This window comes from Nomascus leucogenys, chromosome 3, assembly GCF_006542625.1.
Source record: "Nomascus leucogenys isolate Asia chromosome 3, Asia_NLE_v1, whole genome shotgun sequence".
Taxonomy (NCBI): Eukaryota; Metazoa; Chordata; class Mammalia; order Primates; family Hylobatidae; genus Nomascus; species Nomascus leucogenys.
The window spans coordinates 128,605,947-128,623,644 of record NC_044383.1 but is presented as its reverse complement, the minus strand read 5'-3'; the positions used below and the strand labels follow the sequence as shown (position 1 = coordinate 128,623,644).

At 39.5% G+C, this 17,698-nt stretch overlaps 1 long non-coding RNA gene across 1 annotated transcript in view; it reads left to right on the top strand.

Moving 5' to 3' along the window:
- Window positions 1–17,698, top strand: part of LOC100579990 — a 104,290-nt gene that overhangs the window by 73,595 nt on the left and 12,997 nt on the right. The window contains exon 2 of the long non-coding RNA XR_121008.3: window positions 13,948–14,134. This is a non-coding gene — a long non-coding RNA (uncharacterized LOC100579990). The remainder of the gene's footprint in view (window positions 1–13,947; window positions 14,135–17,698) is intronic.

Sequence of the window (17,698 nt, the reverse complement as noted above, 5' to 3'; positions counted from 1 at the left end):
GGACAAGGATCAATGCATCACCACAATTGAGGGGTGAAAGAATAAGAATAAATATTTGCTAAGTGTTTAAAATATATGTTAGGAATCTCAAATGCTATCTTCTGTTTACAAAAACTGTGAGATAATTGTCTGTGAATTATACAGATTAGTTGAGCTTCGAAATAAATAATATATCCAGCTAGTAAATAATGAAACCATAATTTAAATCTGTGTCTTTCAGATTCCACAGTTTAGGCTCTGTTCTCTGTAACATGATACTGCCTCCCTGTGGTTAGTGCAAATTGGGTGAGAAGAGTTCAGAGCTGTTGAGTTTTTCTACTTTTAGCATCCAGTTGATGTAACATAATTCTCTGCTTGTTCTCTAGAACCTCACACGTAAAAATGGTCTGGGTAAGCCTTGTGTCTAATGTCTAGTAGCCTATGCAAATTAATTTAAAATCAATTCTTGTCTTCAAGAAGTCAAATAACAACTCACATTTCTAATTCACTAATACAGTTTTTCTCTGGTTTGAGTAAATTTCTATTTTGGCATTTCTTTGAGATATTGATGTAATTTAATTTATTTTTTTCTTTTTTTGCATTATTTTAAGTTTGCTATCTTTCCAGAAGAAGCCCCTTCTCATGTTTTAGGGATGAATGAACCACATATGAATAAGTATACTATTATACATACGTACATGTCTGTACATATGTATGTACAGAAGTGAAGGAGCTTATTCCTATGACTCCATTCCTCTTGTAGATGAAATGACCACACACACATCTGTGTGTGTAAGATATATGTATGTATGGATGTATTAATTAGGGTTCTTCAGAGAAACAGACCAATAGGAGAGAGAGAGAGAATGAGAGAGAGAGATTATAAGGAATTGACTCACACAATTATGGAGGCTAAGAAGTCCCATAATCTGCCATCTGCAAAGCTGGAGAACCAGGAAAGCCAGTGGTGAGATTTTAGCCTGAGTCCAAAGGCCTGAAAACCGGGGATGCAGATGGTGCAACTCCCAATATGAGTTTGAGTGCTTGAGAACTGGGGGAGCCAATGTCCAAGGGCAGGAGGAGATTTCTGCCCTAGCTCAGAGAGAGTGAATTTGCCATCCTCTGCCTTTTTGTTCTGCTCAGGCCCTCAAGCATTAGATGACGGCCAGCTGCATTGGTGAGGGCAATCTTCTTTACTCATTCTGCTGATTCAAATGCTAATCTCTTCTGGAAACACCTTCACAGACACACTCAGTGATTTTTGTTTTTTGCTTTTATTAATATTTTAAATTGACACAAAATAGTTGTACATATTTATGGGACACAGTGTGCTATTTCAATACATGTATACAACATATAATGCTCAAATCAGAGTAATTAGCATGTCCAATCACCTCAAACATTTATCATTTCATTGTGTTGGGAACATTTGTAATCTGCTCTTCTTGCTACTTGAAAATATACAATAAATTTATTTTAATTGTAGTCATCCTGCCGTACTATAGAACTCTTGAACTTATTCTTCCTATCTAGCTGTAATTTTGTATCCATTAAGCAACTTCTGGATATCCTCTTCCTACTTCAACATCCTTCCCAGTCTCTAGTAACCACTTTTGGACTCTCTATGAGATGCTTTTTAAGATTCCACCTGAGTGAGAACATGCAGTATTTGTCTTTCTGTGCCTGGCTTATTTCACTTAACATAGTGTCTTCCAGGCTCATCCACGATGTCATAAATGACAGCATTTTGATCTTTTTTATGGCTGGATAGTATTTGTATATATCACATTTTCTTTTTGCATTCATCTGTTAATGGACATTGAGGCTGATTCCATATCTTGGCTATTGTGAACACACTTCAATAAACATGGGAGTGTAAATATGTCTTTGACATACTGATTTCTTTCACTTTGGATACATACTTCATAGTGGGATTGCTGGATCATATAGTAGTTTTATTATTAGTTCTTTGAGGAACCACTTCCTATTTTCCATAATGATTGCACCAATTTACACTTGCACTAACAGTGTATAAGCATTCCCTTTTCTCCACATCCTTGTCAACATTTACCTTTGTCTTTTTTAATCATAGTCTTTCTAAATAAAATGAGGTGACATCTTGCTGTGGTTGTGATTTGCATTTCCCTGATGATGAATGGTGTGGAGCATTTTTTCATACACCTGCTGGCCATTTGGATATCTTCTTTTGAGAAATGTCTATCCAAGTCCTTTCTTCACTTTTTGTTGGGATTATTTGTTTTTTTGCTGGTGAGTTGTTTGAGTTCCATGCATATTCCGGTTATTAATCTCTTATCAGATGAAGAGTTTGCAAATATTTTCTCCCATTCTGATGGTTGTCTCTCCATTGTGTTGTTTCCTTTGTTGTGCAAAAGGTTTTAGTTTCATATCATCCCATTTGCCTATATTTGCTTTAGTGGCCTTTTCTGTTGAGGTCTTCTCCATATGCCCAGAACAATGTCCTGAATCATTTCCCTGGTGTTTTCTTCTGTTAGTTTCATAGTTTCAGGTCTTACATTTAAGCCTTTAATCCACTTTGCATTGATTTTTGTTTATAGTGAGAGATAGGGGGTTAGATTCGTTCTCCTATATATGGATCTCTAGTTCCCCCAGTACCATTTATTGAAGAGGATGTCCTTCTCCCAATGAATGTTCTTGGTGCTTTTGTCAAAAATAAGTTGCCTATAAATATGTGAATTTATTTCTGGGTTCCTAGAAATAATGTTTTACCCACTATATGGGCATTCCTTAGCCCAGTCAAGGTGGCACATAAAATTAACCATCACAATGTATATATGTATATACAATGCGTATACATGTCAAGTATATGTGTGTGCACATATATCATATATGTGATATATATGTAGATTGAGTATATACATTATATATATATACATTCTATATTGCATTATCAACAGGATTAATGTAAAACAAAGCATTATTTTTAAAACTTTGATTTGCCTCATGAGTCTTGTATCACTCTTTTGGCCACCCAACATACAGTTTTTCTTTCTATTCTGTTCTAACATGTACATGAGTGTTAGAAAAAAAATAATCATGAGCACTTCCTGAGAAATTGCTTTTGAGTGCCAACTGTTATCTCACAACATAGACCATCTAGGCTTCAACCTCAGAAAAATTCCTCTACGTTGTTACATTTAAAGACTTGAGAAAATATCCTTCCTAATGGTCTGGGACTTCATAATGCACAAATCTTATCTTTTTGAAAACATGGGTTCATCGGGTTGTTAACACCACATGTGTCTCCAGGCAATGTGCTGTCAGGCTGCTGAGCCAGTCTTCCTGGTTGTAGGCCCACTGCGATGACTCTTGCATCCTGAGTCAGTGGTCTCTCATTTCAAAGGCATAACAGGTCTTGTCAAACAGGCTGAAGAAGAGAACTGCTGGTTCTGATCTGTCTGACAGTGCAACTCCTCAGTCTGAAATGAAGAGCATATAGGGGTAAAGATTGGCATAAAATGGCTAAGATGAGGTGGCTTCCATGTGCCCTCTGTCCCATTGTTCTTCATGTCTTTGGCTTCTGTAGAAAATGAATGCCAATTGTCCAGAGTTCCAGTGTGAGGGAGGGAGGTGACAGTGATGACATGCCAACAGTGTGGTATTTTGGGTGGACAGTTCAGTGAGCCTTCTATTTTCTGTTACAAAATGGCCCTAGAAGCTGCCACAGAGCCATCATTACCACTAACACATGTCTACATTGAACAGTACCACTGCCTTTCTTCACTGTCCCTCATTTACTATCATTTCTGGGAGGATTTTGACAACTGAGTTTCCCATTGGATTACTAAGTAGGAGTTTTGACACTACATTGGCCTCAGGTTTATATCAACACTACCCCTTTATATGACATATATTTTTCAAAATCTTTTGTTTGATTATTCATGAGTCAAAACAAACTAAAGTTGTCTACTTATAATAGGATATCTTTTTCAATTGCTTCTTTTAGAGATGGAGCCAGCTGGGGGAGTTTTGAGGTAGACGGAACAGTAAAGAGTAGACTGCAGCTGATTTAACTTCTCTTCTGTCTAGATGAGTATGAATCTCAGAGTGAAGGCTAGACTTCACTGCCATCATCATCAAACATAATTTGAAGCACTCTTCGCATATGGTTGGAATGAGTGATCATAAAGCTCAGCTCAATGTTTCTGAGAGCTATTTTTGGTCATGGGGGTTTGTCTGCGTCTTACCCTATGTCCAGCACAATGAGAGGTCAAAGACAGACTGGTCAGGCTCATTAACGAGCTTCTAGTACAAACTAAGACTTCTCAAACGTTTTTCAAATCATGCAAACTTAGAAAATGATAATATTTTATAGTATTTTGATAAATGGATAAAGATGCCATTGCCACTGGCCCAGGAACTCAGGGTCCCACATGGCTCCCATAAAGGCCAAGGAAAGTACTCCTATGGCCCATTAATGGCACAGCATTGCACATTTGCCTGCCAATTGAGAAGCACTAATTGAAATTATATTGATGGACCACAAGTGTACCTGCGGACAAAATTCTATTGCCTATATGATATCTGAAATATTCCCTAAATTAATGATTGCATTTAAATATTCAACAAATGTTAAATTCCATTGTTGACTATTCTTTGTGAGGTCTAGCAGCTCAGTTAACCCTGAAGACACATAGATATTACAAGGAAGTGGGAAATCTGTCACAAAACATGTCAAGGTTTTGTTACTACTAGATGCCTCTAAAGCCATGGGCCCACTGTTTTCAGAGTAACCAGAAACTTGATAGGACTCTTTCTGCTTAGGTACCTCCAATAAGATAAATCCCAATCAAATTCAAAAAGTAAATCAAATGGTCCACTGGACATGGTGGCATGGGAAGAGACTTGTAGGGGAGGTAGCTAGATAGTGTTGTCCAGGGTTTTTTCAGATTATAACAGTTCTTAGTAACTTTTTAAAATGGTTAATAATAATAGTAGACTCAAGCCCCACCCTATAAGAGAGTATCATACAAGGATGTTCCTCAGAAGAAGTTTAATGTCTTCAGTCAACTGTGGCTGCTGCAACAAAATACCATTAACTGGGTGGCTTATAAACAACAGAAATGTATTTCTCACAGCTTTAGAGGCTGGGAAGCCCAAGATCAGGATGCCAGCATGGTTGGGTTCTGGTGAGCGTCCTCTTTTGGGTTGCAACTTCTCTCTGTGTCCTCATGAAAGAGGCAAATAAACTCCCTCAGCCTCTTTTTACAAAGGCACTAATCACATTCATAATGGCCAAGGAAAGTACTAATCACATTCATAATGGCTCTATCTTCATGTCTTAATCATTTTCTAAAGGCCCTACCTTTTAATATCATCATCTTGAGGGGGTAGAATTTTAACACAGGGATTTCAAAAGAACACAAACATTCCGACCATAGGATCTAATGTTCTTGTCCTTCAAGATAGGAGTCTGGAGCCACTTCCTCTTCAAGGTTTCTTGCTATGCTTGCACAAAATCCTCCTTCTGAAGGAAGCATCTTGTTCTTCCTTTAATCCCAGCCCTTCCTGAGTTGTACATCAATTGCTTTTTCAGGGTACAAAATCCTTAAAAGTTGGGTCCAAGTCTTGTGCATGTCTAAATCCATAACATCTTGCAAGAACCCAATAAACTAGCAAATAAATGAGTGATAGATAATGTAGAGTATGAAATTTGGGGGAAAATTTAGTTTGACACTATGTAATTTAATTCATTATGGAAAATAAGCTGGTCTAATATATTAGATATAAGCTGCTACCAATTTACAAACATTGCTTTCTAAAATTTTATTTTATTAAGTCACTTGTGGAGAACTTGGAAAGTGTTTCTTGGAGAAACATTCTTATGTGTGGTGAGTAGGTTCCCATCCAAACTATAAACATTAGTGTAACTGAGAACATCACCAAATCATAAGTCATAAGACTCATATAGCAAGCCTAAAATCTGAACCTGGGGGGCAGGAGGCTCAGAATGCAGAAATGAAGTCAAAAGTTCTGTCTGCTGTCATTTGTATAGGTTGGCCCTTGGAATTATTTTGGAAAAAGGGATATTCGATAGTCTATTTGTCTATAAATCAAAAAGTATGTGAGCCAGGACTTAATTAATTTAGAGGTTTATTTTACAAAGTCAAGGACCATGGCCTATGATACAGCCTCAGGAGGCCCTGAGAACATGTGCCTAACGTGGTTGGGGCACAGCTTGGTTTTATACATTTTAGGGAGACAGAAGTTACAGGCAAAGATGTAAATGAATACATGTAAGGTATATATTGGTTCAGCCCAAAGCAGGGTTGAGGGTGTTGCAGGGAGGCTTCCATAGGTGGATTCAAAGATTTTTCTGACTGGCAATTGGTTGAATGAGTTAAGCTATGCCTGAAGAGTTGCAGTCAGCATGAAGAAATGCTTGAGCTAGGATAAGACGGTCATGGAAGCCAAGGTTCTTATCATGTAGATGAAACCTCCAGGTAGCAGCCTTCAGAGAGAATAGATTGTAAATGTCTTAAATGTCTTTTATCTGACCTTAAAAGGTGTGACACTCTCCAGAAAAGACCTAGTAGGGGAAAGGAGAGCCATTTCAAAATACGTCAAAAAATGCATTTTGGAGTAAAATACTTTGATTTCCCTCAGGGACTGCTATCTATCATGTGACGCTATACCAGAGTCAGGTTGGAATTTTGTATCTTATTGCTGCAAAGTGTCTGTTTTGTCAGTCTATGATCTTTATTTTATATTAATGCTGCTCAATTGTGCCTAAATGCCAAAGGGAGGAGGGTATAACAAGGCAGGAGTGTCTATCCAACCGCCCTTCCTGTCTTGGCCTGAACTAGTTTTTCAGGTCTCTTTGGGATTCCCTTGGCCATGAGGGGGTCTGTTCAGTTGGTTGGGGGCCTTAGAATTTTATTTTTGGTTTACATAGCTTAGGACATTATTTTGCCTCACCCCAGATTTGTCCTATTTCCTAAAATACTGCACTTTAAAATATATCCCCTTTAACCCCAGTCATAACATGGATTTTCTCACTGAACAAGATATCAAGTATGCAGAAGACAAGCTGATAGCAACGAATCCCACAAAAGTGAATGACTTATTCATGAGATGCTTGCTTTAAGTGGCGATTGAGGTTAATCCTCTAAACTGCTCTTGATTTCCACAGATTTTGCCTGGCTTTGAGCATCCACAGATCCTCTCAATGCTCTGTTATTTCATTCGGACTTTCCTGGAAACAGAATGTGAGTGCTACCTTTAGCCTGCAGGAGTGACCTTCTGTGTCATTCCTGGATCATTTATTTATAAGCCACGGATGGGCAAGTCTGGTACTGTCTGTGCTCAGGAAGGCTGACTAATGCTCCCGCCCCAAGACAGCGCAGGAATGCAGATCCCTGAGCCTTCAGAAGGCAGCTCCTGCCATGTCTGGGACAGCCTAGGGGACCGGGGAGCCACCCTGGGGTTTGGAGGCTTCAGCTAATGACACACAGCCGCCTGGCTGTAGTTACCAGCTGCTCTGCCAAGGTTGTACAGCTGGTTGCCTGTGTGTTGGAAGATGCCGATGCCCCCTGCTGTACCCTGGGTTGCCAAGAGGAGCAGTAGTTCCAGTGGGTTTTAAAAAGAGCACAATTTATCTTTTCTCTGAGGCAGCTTTGTGTCTTTGCTTATGGCAGGTCCCTCTCAGCTCAGGTTGTGGTTATGTAAGTGTGGTATACTGAGCCATCTGTCTTCCTGAGGAGCAGGGCTGATTTGTATGGAAGGCTATATAGACAGTGGTTAGTGCTGACATAACTTGTATTTTGCTTCAAACTTGAACTTCTAGAATATTCTATACTGTGTTTTCTTCTTTGCATGGGCAAGCACTCTGTGTGTCTTTTTTTCTTCATTTTTGCCTGGAGTGTTTGTTTACCATAGAGCTGTATAATACCATACACATTTCTTTAACTCTCTTAATCTCCTCAAATGAAGATTGTTTTTGCCTTCTATTCAGCTTCTCTCCCTACAGCTGCCATAAGTTCTTCAAGTTTACGCTTTTATTAAATATTTAAGCACATATTTTCAGGGATGAAACATATTCTCAGCTCAGAGCTATGCTAGCAGATGTATCTCTTCTGCCAGTGGGGAGCTGGGTTTCTGGCAGGCTTGTGAAGTGACCTCACGTAATCAGTGGGAAATAAAGAGATGTGAGGCGTTATGTTATTTGAAGCTTCAGACTAGTCCTTATTCCTAGAAGGCACTTGGAAGTCAGCAGCAGTGTAGGGATATGCAATTCCAGGGTCGGCACCACAGAATTAAAGTGAAATGAATAATACATGCTGATTTAAAGTGAAATGTGTACCTCCTGAAAGAAAATGGTGACATTTACATTCTTGCAACCAAGGCAAAAATCTTTGATTCAGTGCACAGGCTTCTGCAAGTAAAGTTTGCAAATGAGAACTTCTTTAACATTCGTGTGGAATGGTCTAACCTCAACTAATTGTTTATGGAGCACCTGCCATGTGCTCAAGCTGGTTATAGAGAGGAGCTGGTTTCAGAAATAGCATCAAGAGTGGCCTCTGTGACTTTGCGAGAATATTGAGGTCTGAATCCAAGCCTGTTAGATAATGTTTCTTCTGAATCCTGCCCTTTCCCTGACCACAACTCCAGGGCAAGTGGTGCTATCTTTTAAAAAGAAAAGTCCAGCACAGAAAATGTATTAGGCAGAGCTTCCAGAGGAACAGAACCAATTTAGTTGTATACAGTTAATCGTTGAATAACATGGGTTTGAACCTTATGGGTCTATAGATTTTTAAAAATAAATATATTGGAATTTTTTTTTGAGGTTTGCGAAAGATTGAAAAAACTCAGATAAACTATGTAGCCCAGAAATATTTTAAAAATTAAGAAAAATTAGGCATTCATGAATTCTATTCTATTTATGTGTTAATTGACTGTTTATGTTATTAGAAAGGTTTCCAGTCAACAGCTTCCAGTCAACTGTAGAGATACAGTATCTGCATCTCTACAGTTGACCCTGGGGAAAAAAGTATTTATTATACACTGAGGCATTTCATAATCAAGTATTGGCTCACATGATTATGGAGGCTAAAAAGGTTTACCATTTCTCCTGGTCTGGACATGATAAGGGCCTTTAGCCAGTGGTTGGTGATCAATCCTCCAGTCACAGCACCAAACCTGACCTCGTATTCCAGAAAAGAGTAGGCAGACACCTGCTTTCGTTCTTATACCTGAATTTCTGTGGAACTAGATTCCCACTTCCTCCTTCCAGTCTCTCAAGAGACTATGTTTTGCCTGTGTCCACTTACATAAATAGGTACCTAGAATGTGCCATCAAACCTTCTCCAAGTTGCCTCTCAGCCTACCTGTCTGCTACCTCTCACCTGCCATTACACTTCTTAGTACTTGTCTGCCTCCCTATCTTTAATTCTTTTCATTTTCCACTGCTGGGCTTTCACCTCCAGGCCCCTCACCCACAACACACACACACACACACCCCAAGCTGGGCCTGCCATATATTGTCTCTTTGTAAGAAATGTAATGTACCATTGACCTAATTCCCTCTTTGCCGCTGGCTATTCAATCTTCTTTTAATTTTTTCAATCTTCTGTTCTAAATGATTAAAGTCCCCATGAAAATTACAAATATTGATTTGAGTTCAAGTATCTATTATTTCACTGTTTTGCTTATTTCTTTTATTTCAAAGTAGTCTGTTGCCTTTTCCTGGAATATCCTAGAACATCCTCCTTCTAGATCAAAACTGTTACTCTAAAGTTATGGTTTCTCTTCGTGGACCACCCTCCCTGCTCTAAGCTTCTTGCTCTTTTATGTGACCTCCCTTCTCCAAAATTCTGACAGTTTTATGCACCCTGTGCCTTTCTGATGATGTGAGGCTTGCAAATCTTCAGATTTGTTATGAGGTGAATAATTTAATCACTTAGTATCTTTTTAAAAAGACCAGAGGTAGCTTTATGCACAACATACGTTAAAATAAGTTTAATTTCACATGTAGATATACATTAAAAAATAATCTTCCTCACAGTCTCTGATTACAGTCTACTTGAGGAGAGAAGACTAGCACACATACATTATTAATTCTGGAAAAAAATAAAGGTGCTAAGTTAGGTGCTAACTCACATGGCACTGTCAATAAGCAACCAAGGAGTACAGGGAAGTATTAGAAAAAATAAAAGCAGGAGACCGAAGGAGTGCAGGGAAGTATGAGAAGAAGTGAAGGAGATTGGCTGGTCATTGGAAGTTGGTCTGCCCTAGGCATGAGGCACACAAGGGTATCTCAGTTCTTCACTGGACTGTGAAGGAATGATCCTTGAGGACTAGAAGGATTTAAACAGGAAAAGGAAAGAATGGAGAGCGTGTAGGGAGAGAGAACAATCAAATAGAGGGAAAATTAAAAAGCAGAGATATATTTTTGTTTTAGGGGAGAGGGACATTGGGGGATTGGCTGACAAGCATATGGCAGGAAGTGATGGAAATAGGTTTAACCAAGTAGAGTGAGTCCCAGTAATGCAGGGCCTTAACCAGCAACCATGAGGCCTTGAACCTCAGAGGCTCAGGCATAGGCATTACGTGTTGCAAATGATTATGAAGAATGGAGTCTGGAGAATCTGAACTCAGGAGCTGGGGACAGTGGAGAGGTTATTCTAATTATAGATTTATGAGACAATGAGGAGGTTCTTCAGTAATTTTTTCTTTAATAAAAGGCTTGAGAAAATTTTCCTCCTAGAATTCCTTTTGATTGATATGAAACTTGGGGTATAGATACAACCGGAATAAGCCTTTTTATAAAAGAGGGTAATAAGGGGTTGGCTTGCATAGGCACAAAGGAATCATGTTTAACTTTTCCTCTGACATTTTTCAGGTACTCTAGCGGCAGGGGTGGTAAGGGTAATGACAGGTTAGAGTTACTGTTTAGCTACATAGAACCACAAAACAATGAATATTAAAACCATGCTTTCTCTCTTTGTTCCATTTTCCTGTATGTCCCTGGTAGGATGGACCATAAAGTGAGCTGACCTCACAAAGGAGCAGAAAGAAATGATGTGAGGTTGCAGAATGACTTAAGGAAAGCCATGGTCGAAAATACAGTTCTTCACAATATATAAGGAGATATAAAACCTTAATTTTCATTTTAAATTATTTTATTTTATCAATATGTCACATGCATAGTATTATCCTGGCAGCTAATATTTATTTTTAAAAGGTTCTGGAATGCTGTTCTTGACAGTTTTCAGAATGTCACGCTAGCTGATTGCCTCTTAAAAATGAAACAGTCTTCTTATATTGTAGCCTTTATCAGCAATAATATGGTAGCTATTTTGAAGAACTTTTCATCAGTAAGAATGTAGGGACCAGTAATTGATTAGATATATGAATAAAAGGTAGAAAGATGAAAGAGGCAACACCTCTTGGATAATGAGGACAATGAAGATTTCTATGAGAATAAGGCAAATTGGGGAGAGAAATGGTATTGTGAAAAATGGATTTGGTCTTGGTTACACGGAGTTAGGGCAATGTCAGAAAACCTAAGCAGAAGTGTTCAGGAGGCATGCTCAGTAAGAAAGAGTGACCATTCTTGATTCTTGATCTGCTATTCCTGCGTGTGACAGGATCTCTGTGCAGGCTGGGTTGTTCTTACAGAGTAAGTTGTAAACACTACTTGAGTGATAAATGTCATGAGCTATTTAAACTGGTCACTAACACATGTATTTCTATATATTTATTTGTTTGTTTGTAAATGAATATACCTATATTAAAATAATTGGCTGACATGAGCTCTACCTTGTATGTTTGTCAATATTAAAAATAAATAAAACAAACATTTTCAATGTTACCTCAGCAAGCCAGCAACGGTTTCCTACTATGTGATCTACAAATCTCAATTCAGTGGGAATGGAAATAGTATCAAATAGAAAATGTCATTCCTGAAATCTTTCCTGGAGCATGTCAGTAATACCAAGAAAAGAGCCAGTAGGAAGGGACAGGTTGCCAGAGTCCCCACTGAGGGTCCACGGTTGGAATGAACTGTCATTAATGAAGGGAACCAATGACCTGAGCCAGGCCATTACAAAGAATTGCAGAGCTTCTCAGAATTTTGTCAGAGTGCAATGAGGAAATGTAGAAGAAATCAAGGAGAAGTTTGAAAAACAGTAAGGGAATGAGTAGCAAAGAGGGTTTAGATTTAGCCTTCTCTTAAAAAGTTCCTTTCAATATATTCATGTGAGGAAAATATAATGTCAGAAATCCAAAGACTGGAGGACGTGTTATCTGGTGAAAAGGATACATTAGATTAAATATCAATACTGAAGTATTAGGGTCTATGTATCTTTAAAATAAGAAATGCTGAATTTATAAATTTATGTTTGTCATTATACCTAGGTGGGTTTGGGGCTTATATTTTGGAGATGATTCCTGTCCATTCAAGAGATCATTTAAATACTTGAAATTTAGCCAAAATCGATTCTCAAAATAATGAAAAATGGATTATCTATGTAAATATTTTAAATTACAGAGATCAAAACGTGTTTTAGTAGCTATGATGTAGAGTAAGGAACCCAAGGATTAAGAAACGAGTCTTTGAAGGAAGGGAGGGAAATCCCTAGCAGAATATAAGCCAGCAGCCTTGTATCATAGAAACCAACCTTCTAATGTGTCTCTAAAACTAATTTGCTCAAAGTTGCATAACCATTAAGAGTGGAACCTAAACCCCTATTTTCTGATTCTGAAACATCAATATTAATTTTTGGTCCCCTGCTTCCACTTTGCTTTCATCTGTAGATCAGATTGAAACAATCTGCCTCTGACCTATTCTGTCATTGTTTGATCATCTTTCAAAGCAGAACTTGAAGTGTTTAATATTCCCTGCATATATCATTTTGTCACTCAGAACAGTTCTACTGGTTCAAATTTGTAACTTCAAATTCAATGATGTGCACCCTCCTTAAATTAATAATTCCTTCTTAGAAGGAATGCTAATGCAGACAGACAAATACACTTTATTCTCAATGCCTAGGGCTAAGAGAAAATTAGGAAGTATCATTAAAGGAACTGTAGCCCCTAGCCTGGTGGACCCCAGATCGGTTAAATGAAATACCAGATGGTCGGCCTACCTTCTTCTTATACCTGAGTGGATTCCTTTCATGTTCTCTATCTGTAAGTGACTAATTAGTTTAGTTTTCATTGAGTGGGATCTCCTTTCTTCTATATTCTCAGAAGGTATAATAAGTAAGGAACAGCCCTTAAGCTATGGTAACGTAGCAAAGCTTGTCACAGTTGGACACAGTTCACTCAAAGAGGCAATTAAATTGAATTTTATAAAGGAATTAGTAGGATTAACAAAAAGCAAAATGTTATGAAGCATCCTGGCATGATCTCACCAACCTTAGACCTAAGGGGCAAAGGGGATAGAAAAGTTAACTAAAGAAGATATAGTAGTTGTTATTGAGGCTTGCCTTCAGTTAACAAACAAACAAGAAAGAAAAGAAAACAACTCAAGCCACCCTAGGGATGACCCACAGTGATGGAATCATGCAAACATGACCTGAACTTACTCTTCTTTCTCACCCCGACCTCCTGCCAGTGCCTCCTGTGGCTGAATCAACAGAAGCCAGGTGACAAGGGAGCCTTTGATGCAGACATGGAGGCAGGTCCCTTGGGGCACCCAGTGCTCTTGAGAAGCATGGATCTGAGAGGTCAACAGAAAGGGCCTGGAGCAGAGGATGATTGTGAGTGGGTTAAGGCAGTCCTCTTTTTGTTGACCAATATTGGTTATATCCAAGTGATGAATATCTGATCATTATGCCGTAACCTAAAGGCTGTTGGAAGAAGAGATCTGCTGTTAATAACACACTCAGAACCTGAAAAATCAGCATTCCCACCAATCTCGAGTTCAGGTTGGGACAATACTTCAATCTTTTCTTTTCTTATAATTTTTTTTTTTTTTTGAAACAGGTTCTCACTCTGTAGCCCAGTCTGGAGTGCAGTGGTACAATACTGGCTCACTTCAGCTTTGACCTTCCAGGTTCAAGCGGTCCTTCTACCTCAGCCTCTGGAGCAACTGGGACCATGGGTGCACCCCACCACGCCCAGCTAACTTTTGTATTTTTTTGTAGAGACAGGGTTTTGCCATGTTGCTCAGGTGGGTCTGAAACCCCTGGACTCAAGGGGTCCTTACACCTCTGCCTCCCAAAGTCCTGGGATTACAGAGATGAGCCACTGCGCCCAGCCCATTCTAATTATGGATTAGACATGACCAACCCTGGGCCAAAATTGATAGGGCACCTCAGAAGGGAGGCCAACAGGAAGTCGGTGGCTTTCAGGAGGGTGAAAAAGCTGAAAACAGTGAAGAAAGAGGTTCTTTCACAGTCAAGCTTCTTCTAGGGGATTGAAAACAAGAGTGAGATCAAGAGGTTTTTTTGTTTTTGTTTTGTTTTTTGTTTTTTCCAAATAAGCTGGCAAAGTTTCTTTAAAGCCAATTAAACATACCTCAGATTGAAAATGATTTCAAACAATGGTTTTCTCATTCCAAATCAGTGGTTTAAGGTTCATTTGTGAGAAATCAATGTAACCACATTTATCCTTGGCCTAGTATTGAAAAAAATGTAGTTACAGTAAAATGATTTTAGTCTTTTGAAACTGTGGGTAACATGAGTGATTCTGACAGAATGGAAATTTCAGGCTAAGTGTATGAAATTGCAATTCAATAATGATGTGGAATTTTTTTTTTGGAAGGTGCATTTAATCTAAAGGCATGTAGGTAATTTATGTGCAAAAAAATATAAATGTGTTCCAGTAAATGATGTGACCCTGAAACTTTCATGGGGTGGGCTTGATCATATTTTCACAACCCAGCACATTTCCAGTGCTAGTTAAATAAATGCAGAGGGATAAGGACTGTGGTGCTGACAGCAAGCCTCACAGAAACCAGCCCCGGCAGAGCATTCCCCTTCTGTTTTCCTCCTTTCAAGAAAGGGCATCAAGGGTTCATTTGAAATTTGTCTCTTAATCTGTTTTCCATTGATGGCAGCAACTGAGAAGTTTTCAGCCGGGAAAAGTCAAGTCAAGTCAAACCAGTTTTGCTCACAACAAGCACACAAATTGGCTATTGTTTAAAAATCAGAACTTAACCATATGCTTTGAATTTAGAAGTGGGATTACATACTAAAAGGCTGTTATTATCCTTAAATCACCCTGTGTGTGTGGCGTGTGTGTGCATGTGTAGTACTTTTCTCTCAGCACCCTGTCTTACAGATGACCCTCAGACAAGGCAGAATGACAGTTACCACAGATTCTTCTACATTTACCCATAGATATGTCTCTTAGGGGCACTGGAGAACACTGGAGAACTCTCCCCCTGAGAGAATATGTACAAAGTCCTATAAAGCAAATAGAAGATTTCAATAAAGTATTTTTAACAAATAACACTTGAGTAAGTATGTTCTTTTAAAATAAAAAACATGGTGTGAGAAGAGTGTATCTTGAAGCTTCAGAAATTTCCCATCAGCTACTGTATATGTATGAGAAAAATGTTCTACAGTCTAGAAATGAATGCAAGAAAAGGAGTAAAGGGAGATCTCCCTAGACACCTCTTGAAGTGATTATAAGGCTGGATGAATTCAAAAGTAGCTCTAGGTTGGGTGCGGTGGCTCATACCTATAATCCCAGCACTTTTGGAGGTGAAGGTGACAGATCACTTGAAGCCAGGAGTTTGAGACTGTAAGGTTCTTGCATAGGTACGAACCCCTAGAGCACACCAACAGACAACATGGGGCTCTTTTAATGAGCACCTGGGTGCAGACAGGCTGAGGAATAAAATGGTATCAGCAGCAAATGAGGATGGGACAGGAGTTTTATGGTCTCCTGGAAACAGGAAGTGTCTCAGTCTGACAAAACTGCTACGTAGTACCCAGACGGCTTCTTTCTCGATCTTCAGGGGTACGTGTCTTCCAGCCAGGGTAGGTGTCTTCCCGGCGGCTCTCTTCCTGCTTCTGCTATCTTGCTGACTCACGATGCTGGCTCAAGTAGGCTTGCACCTTGGGACTGGGCCTGAGAAGGGAGGAGTTACTCATCCCTTTAAGCTTTCAGACCCTGGGGAGTATCTTTCCATTCCTGTCTATTGGTTATAGAAGAAAGGGAAAAGGGGCTACTTTCTCAATAATTACTTCAGTCATGACATGGGGGTGGTATGGGCATCTTGGAAAAAGAAAAACTTAATTTTGTGGGTATTCTTGAGAGACGGGTTGGTATCCATCGTGTCATTGTAGCAGGAGCATTGTCTGGATTGTCTGGCAGTTAACTGTAGTTTCAACAAGAATTTTAATGGCTTTTATTATCAGTGGGATAACAATGGGAGAAACAGGACGAGCCCAGTGATGAAGATTACTGTCCTTACCAGTGTTTTAAATCCTCCTAAATTAGAGAACCATCTTCTTAGAAGATTTATTGGGTCCCATCCCTTCTAGGTTTGGACTGGTACATGGGCTACTTTTCTGATGTTTGAAGCGATTTCTAAAACTGCTTTTCCATTATCGTCTATGTTAGGACAGCAATTAGAGATATTAAACTTACCACACACCCCACCTTCTTCTGCTAATATGCAGAGTAGTGCTAGCCTGTTTTGATAAATTGCTGCATGCATTTGGTTTTGGTGTTGTGCGGGCATTTCCAGGGCTGAGGCGGTTTGGTTAGTGATTATCTCTAGAACTACCTGTAGTCTAATTATTCTATTTAGCATATATATGGGAGTGCAATAACCCCATGAACCATCCTCAGCCCAAGTGGCAGGACCATAATATTCAAAGATCTGTTGCAGAGGCCATTCGTCCTCTTGCCATCTTAGGCTTCCTCCTGCCTTTAAGGATCATTTTTCTTTGTTTAGGTTATTACATACAGGGACTCTGAGGGTGTTGCCCACCGTTAATGTTTTGGAGGAAGGAGTAGCCTTGGGGGTGAGCTTGACCCTGGTGTGATGGACCCAGTGGGGGAGTCCTTGGACTCTCACTGCAGTTGGCATGCTGAGTATCACAGTATAGGGGCCTGTCCACTTTGGTTGTAGCTACTGGTGAGGGTCGGGTTGGCAGATAAACACATCTGTGCCTGCAAGACAGTTATGTTGAGAGGACAAGGAGGTGTCGACAGGGAGCGGCATGGCCTCATCTGCTGCTTCATGAATGAAAGACCGTGTCTGGATTAAGGAGTGGAGGTAATTCACGAGTGGCTCAGAGTCTCGTAAGGATGGAGGCCCTAAAACAAAAGTTCGGCCACCCAAGATTTCAAAGGGACTATAAAAAGAGGGTTCTTTTGGTGTTGTGTGGAGTCTCATGAGGGGGAAAGGGAGATTTTTTTGTCCAAGACGGCTGGGTTTCTAGAAGCAACTTGGTAAGTTGGGCTTTAAGGACAGAGTTAATTTTTTCAACTTTACTTGAAGATTGAGGCCTGTAGGGTGTGTGGAGAACCCATTTTAACCTAAGAATGTAGAGACACCTTGGGTAATTTGGCTGATGAAGGTGGGCTCGTTATCAGACTGGATGGATGTTGGGGGTCTGAAACAGGGAATTATATGCATGATGAGAGTTTGTGTGACGACATTTGCACCTTCTGAAGTTGTTGGGAATGCTTCTACCCACGCGGAGAAAGTACAAAGACCAGAAGTTAGTGGAACCGTTTATCAGGCCGCATGTGAGTGAAGTCTACCTGTCAATCT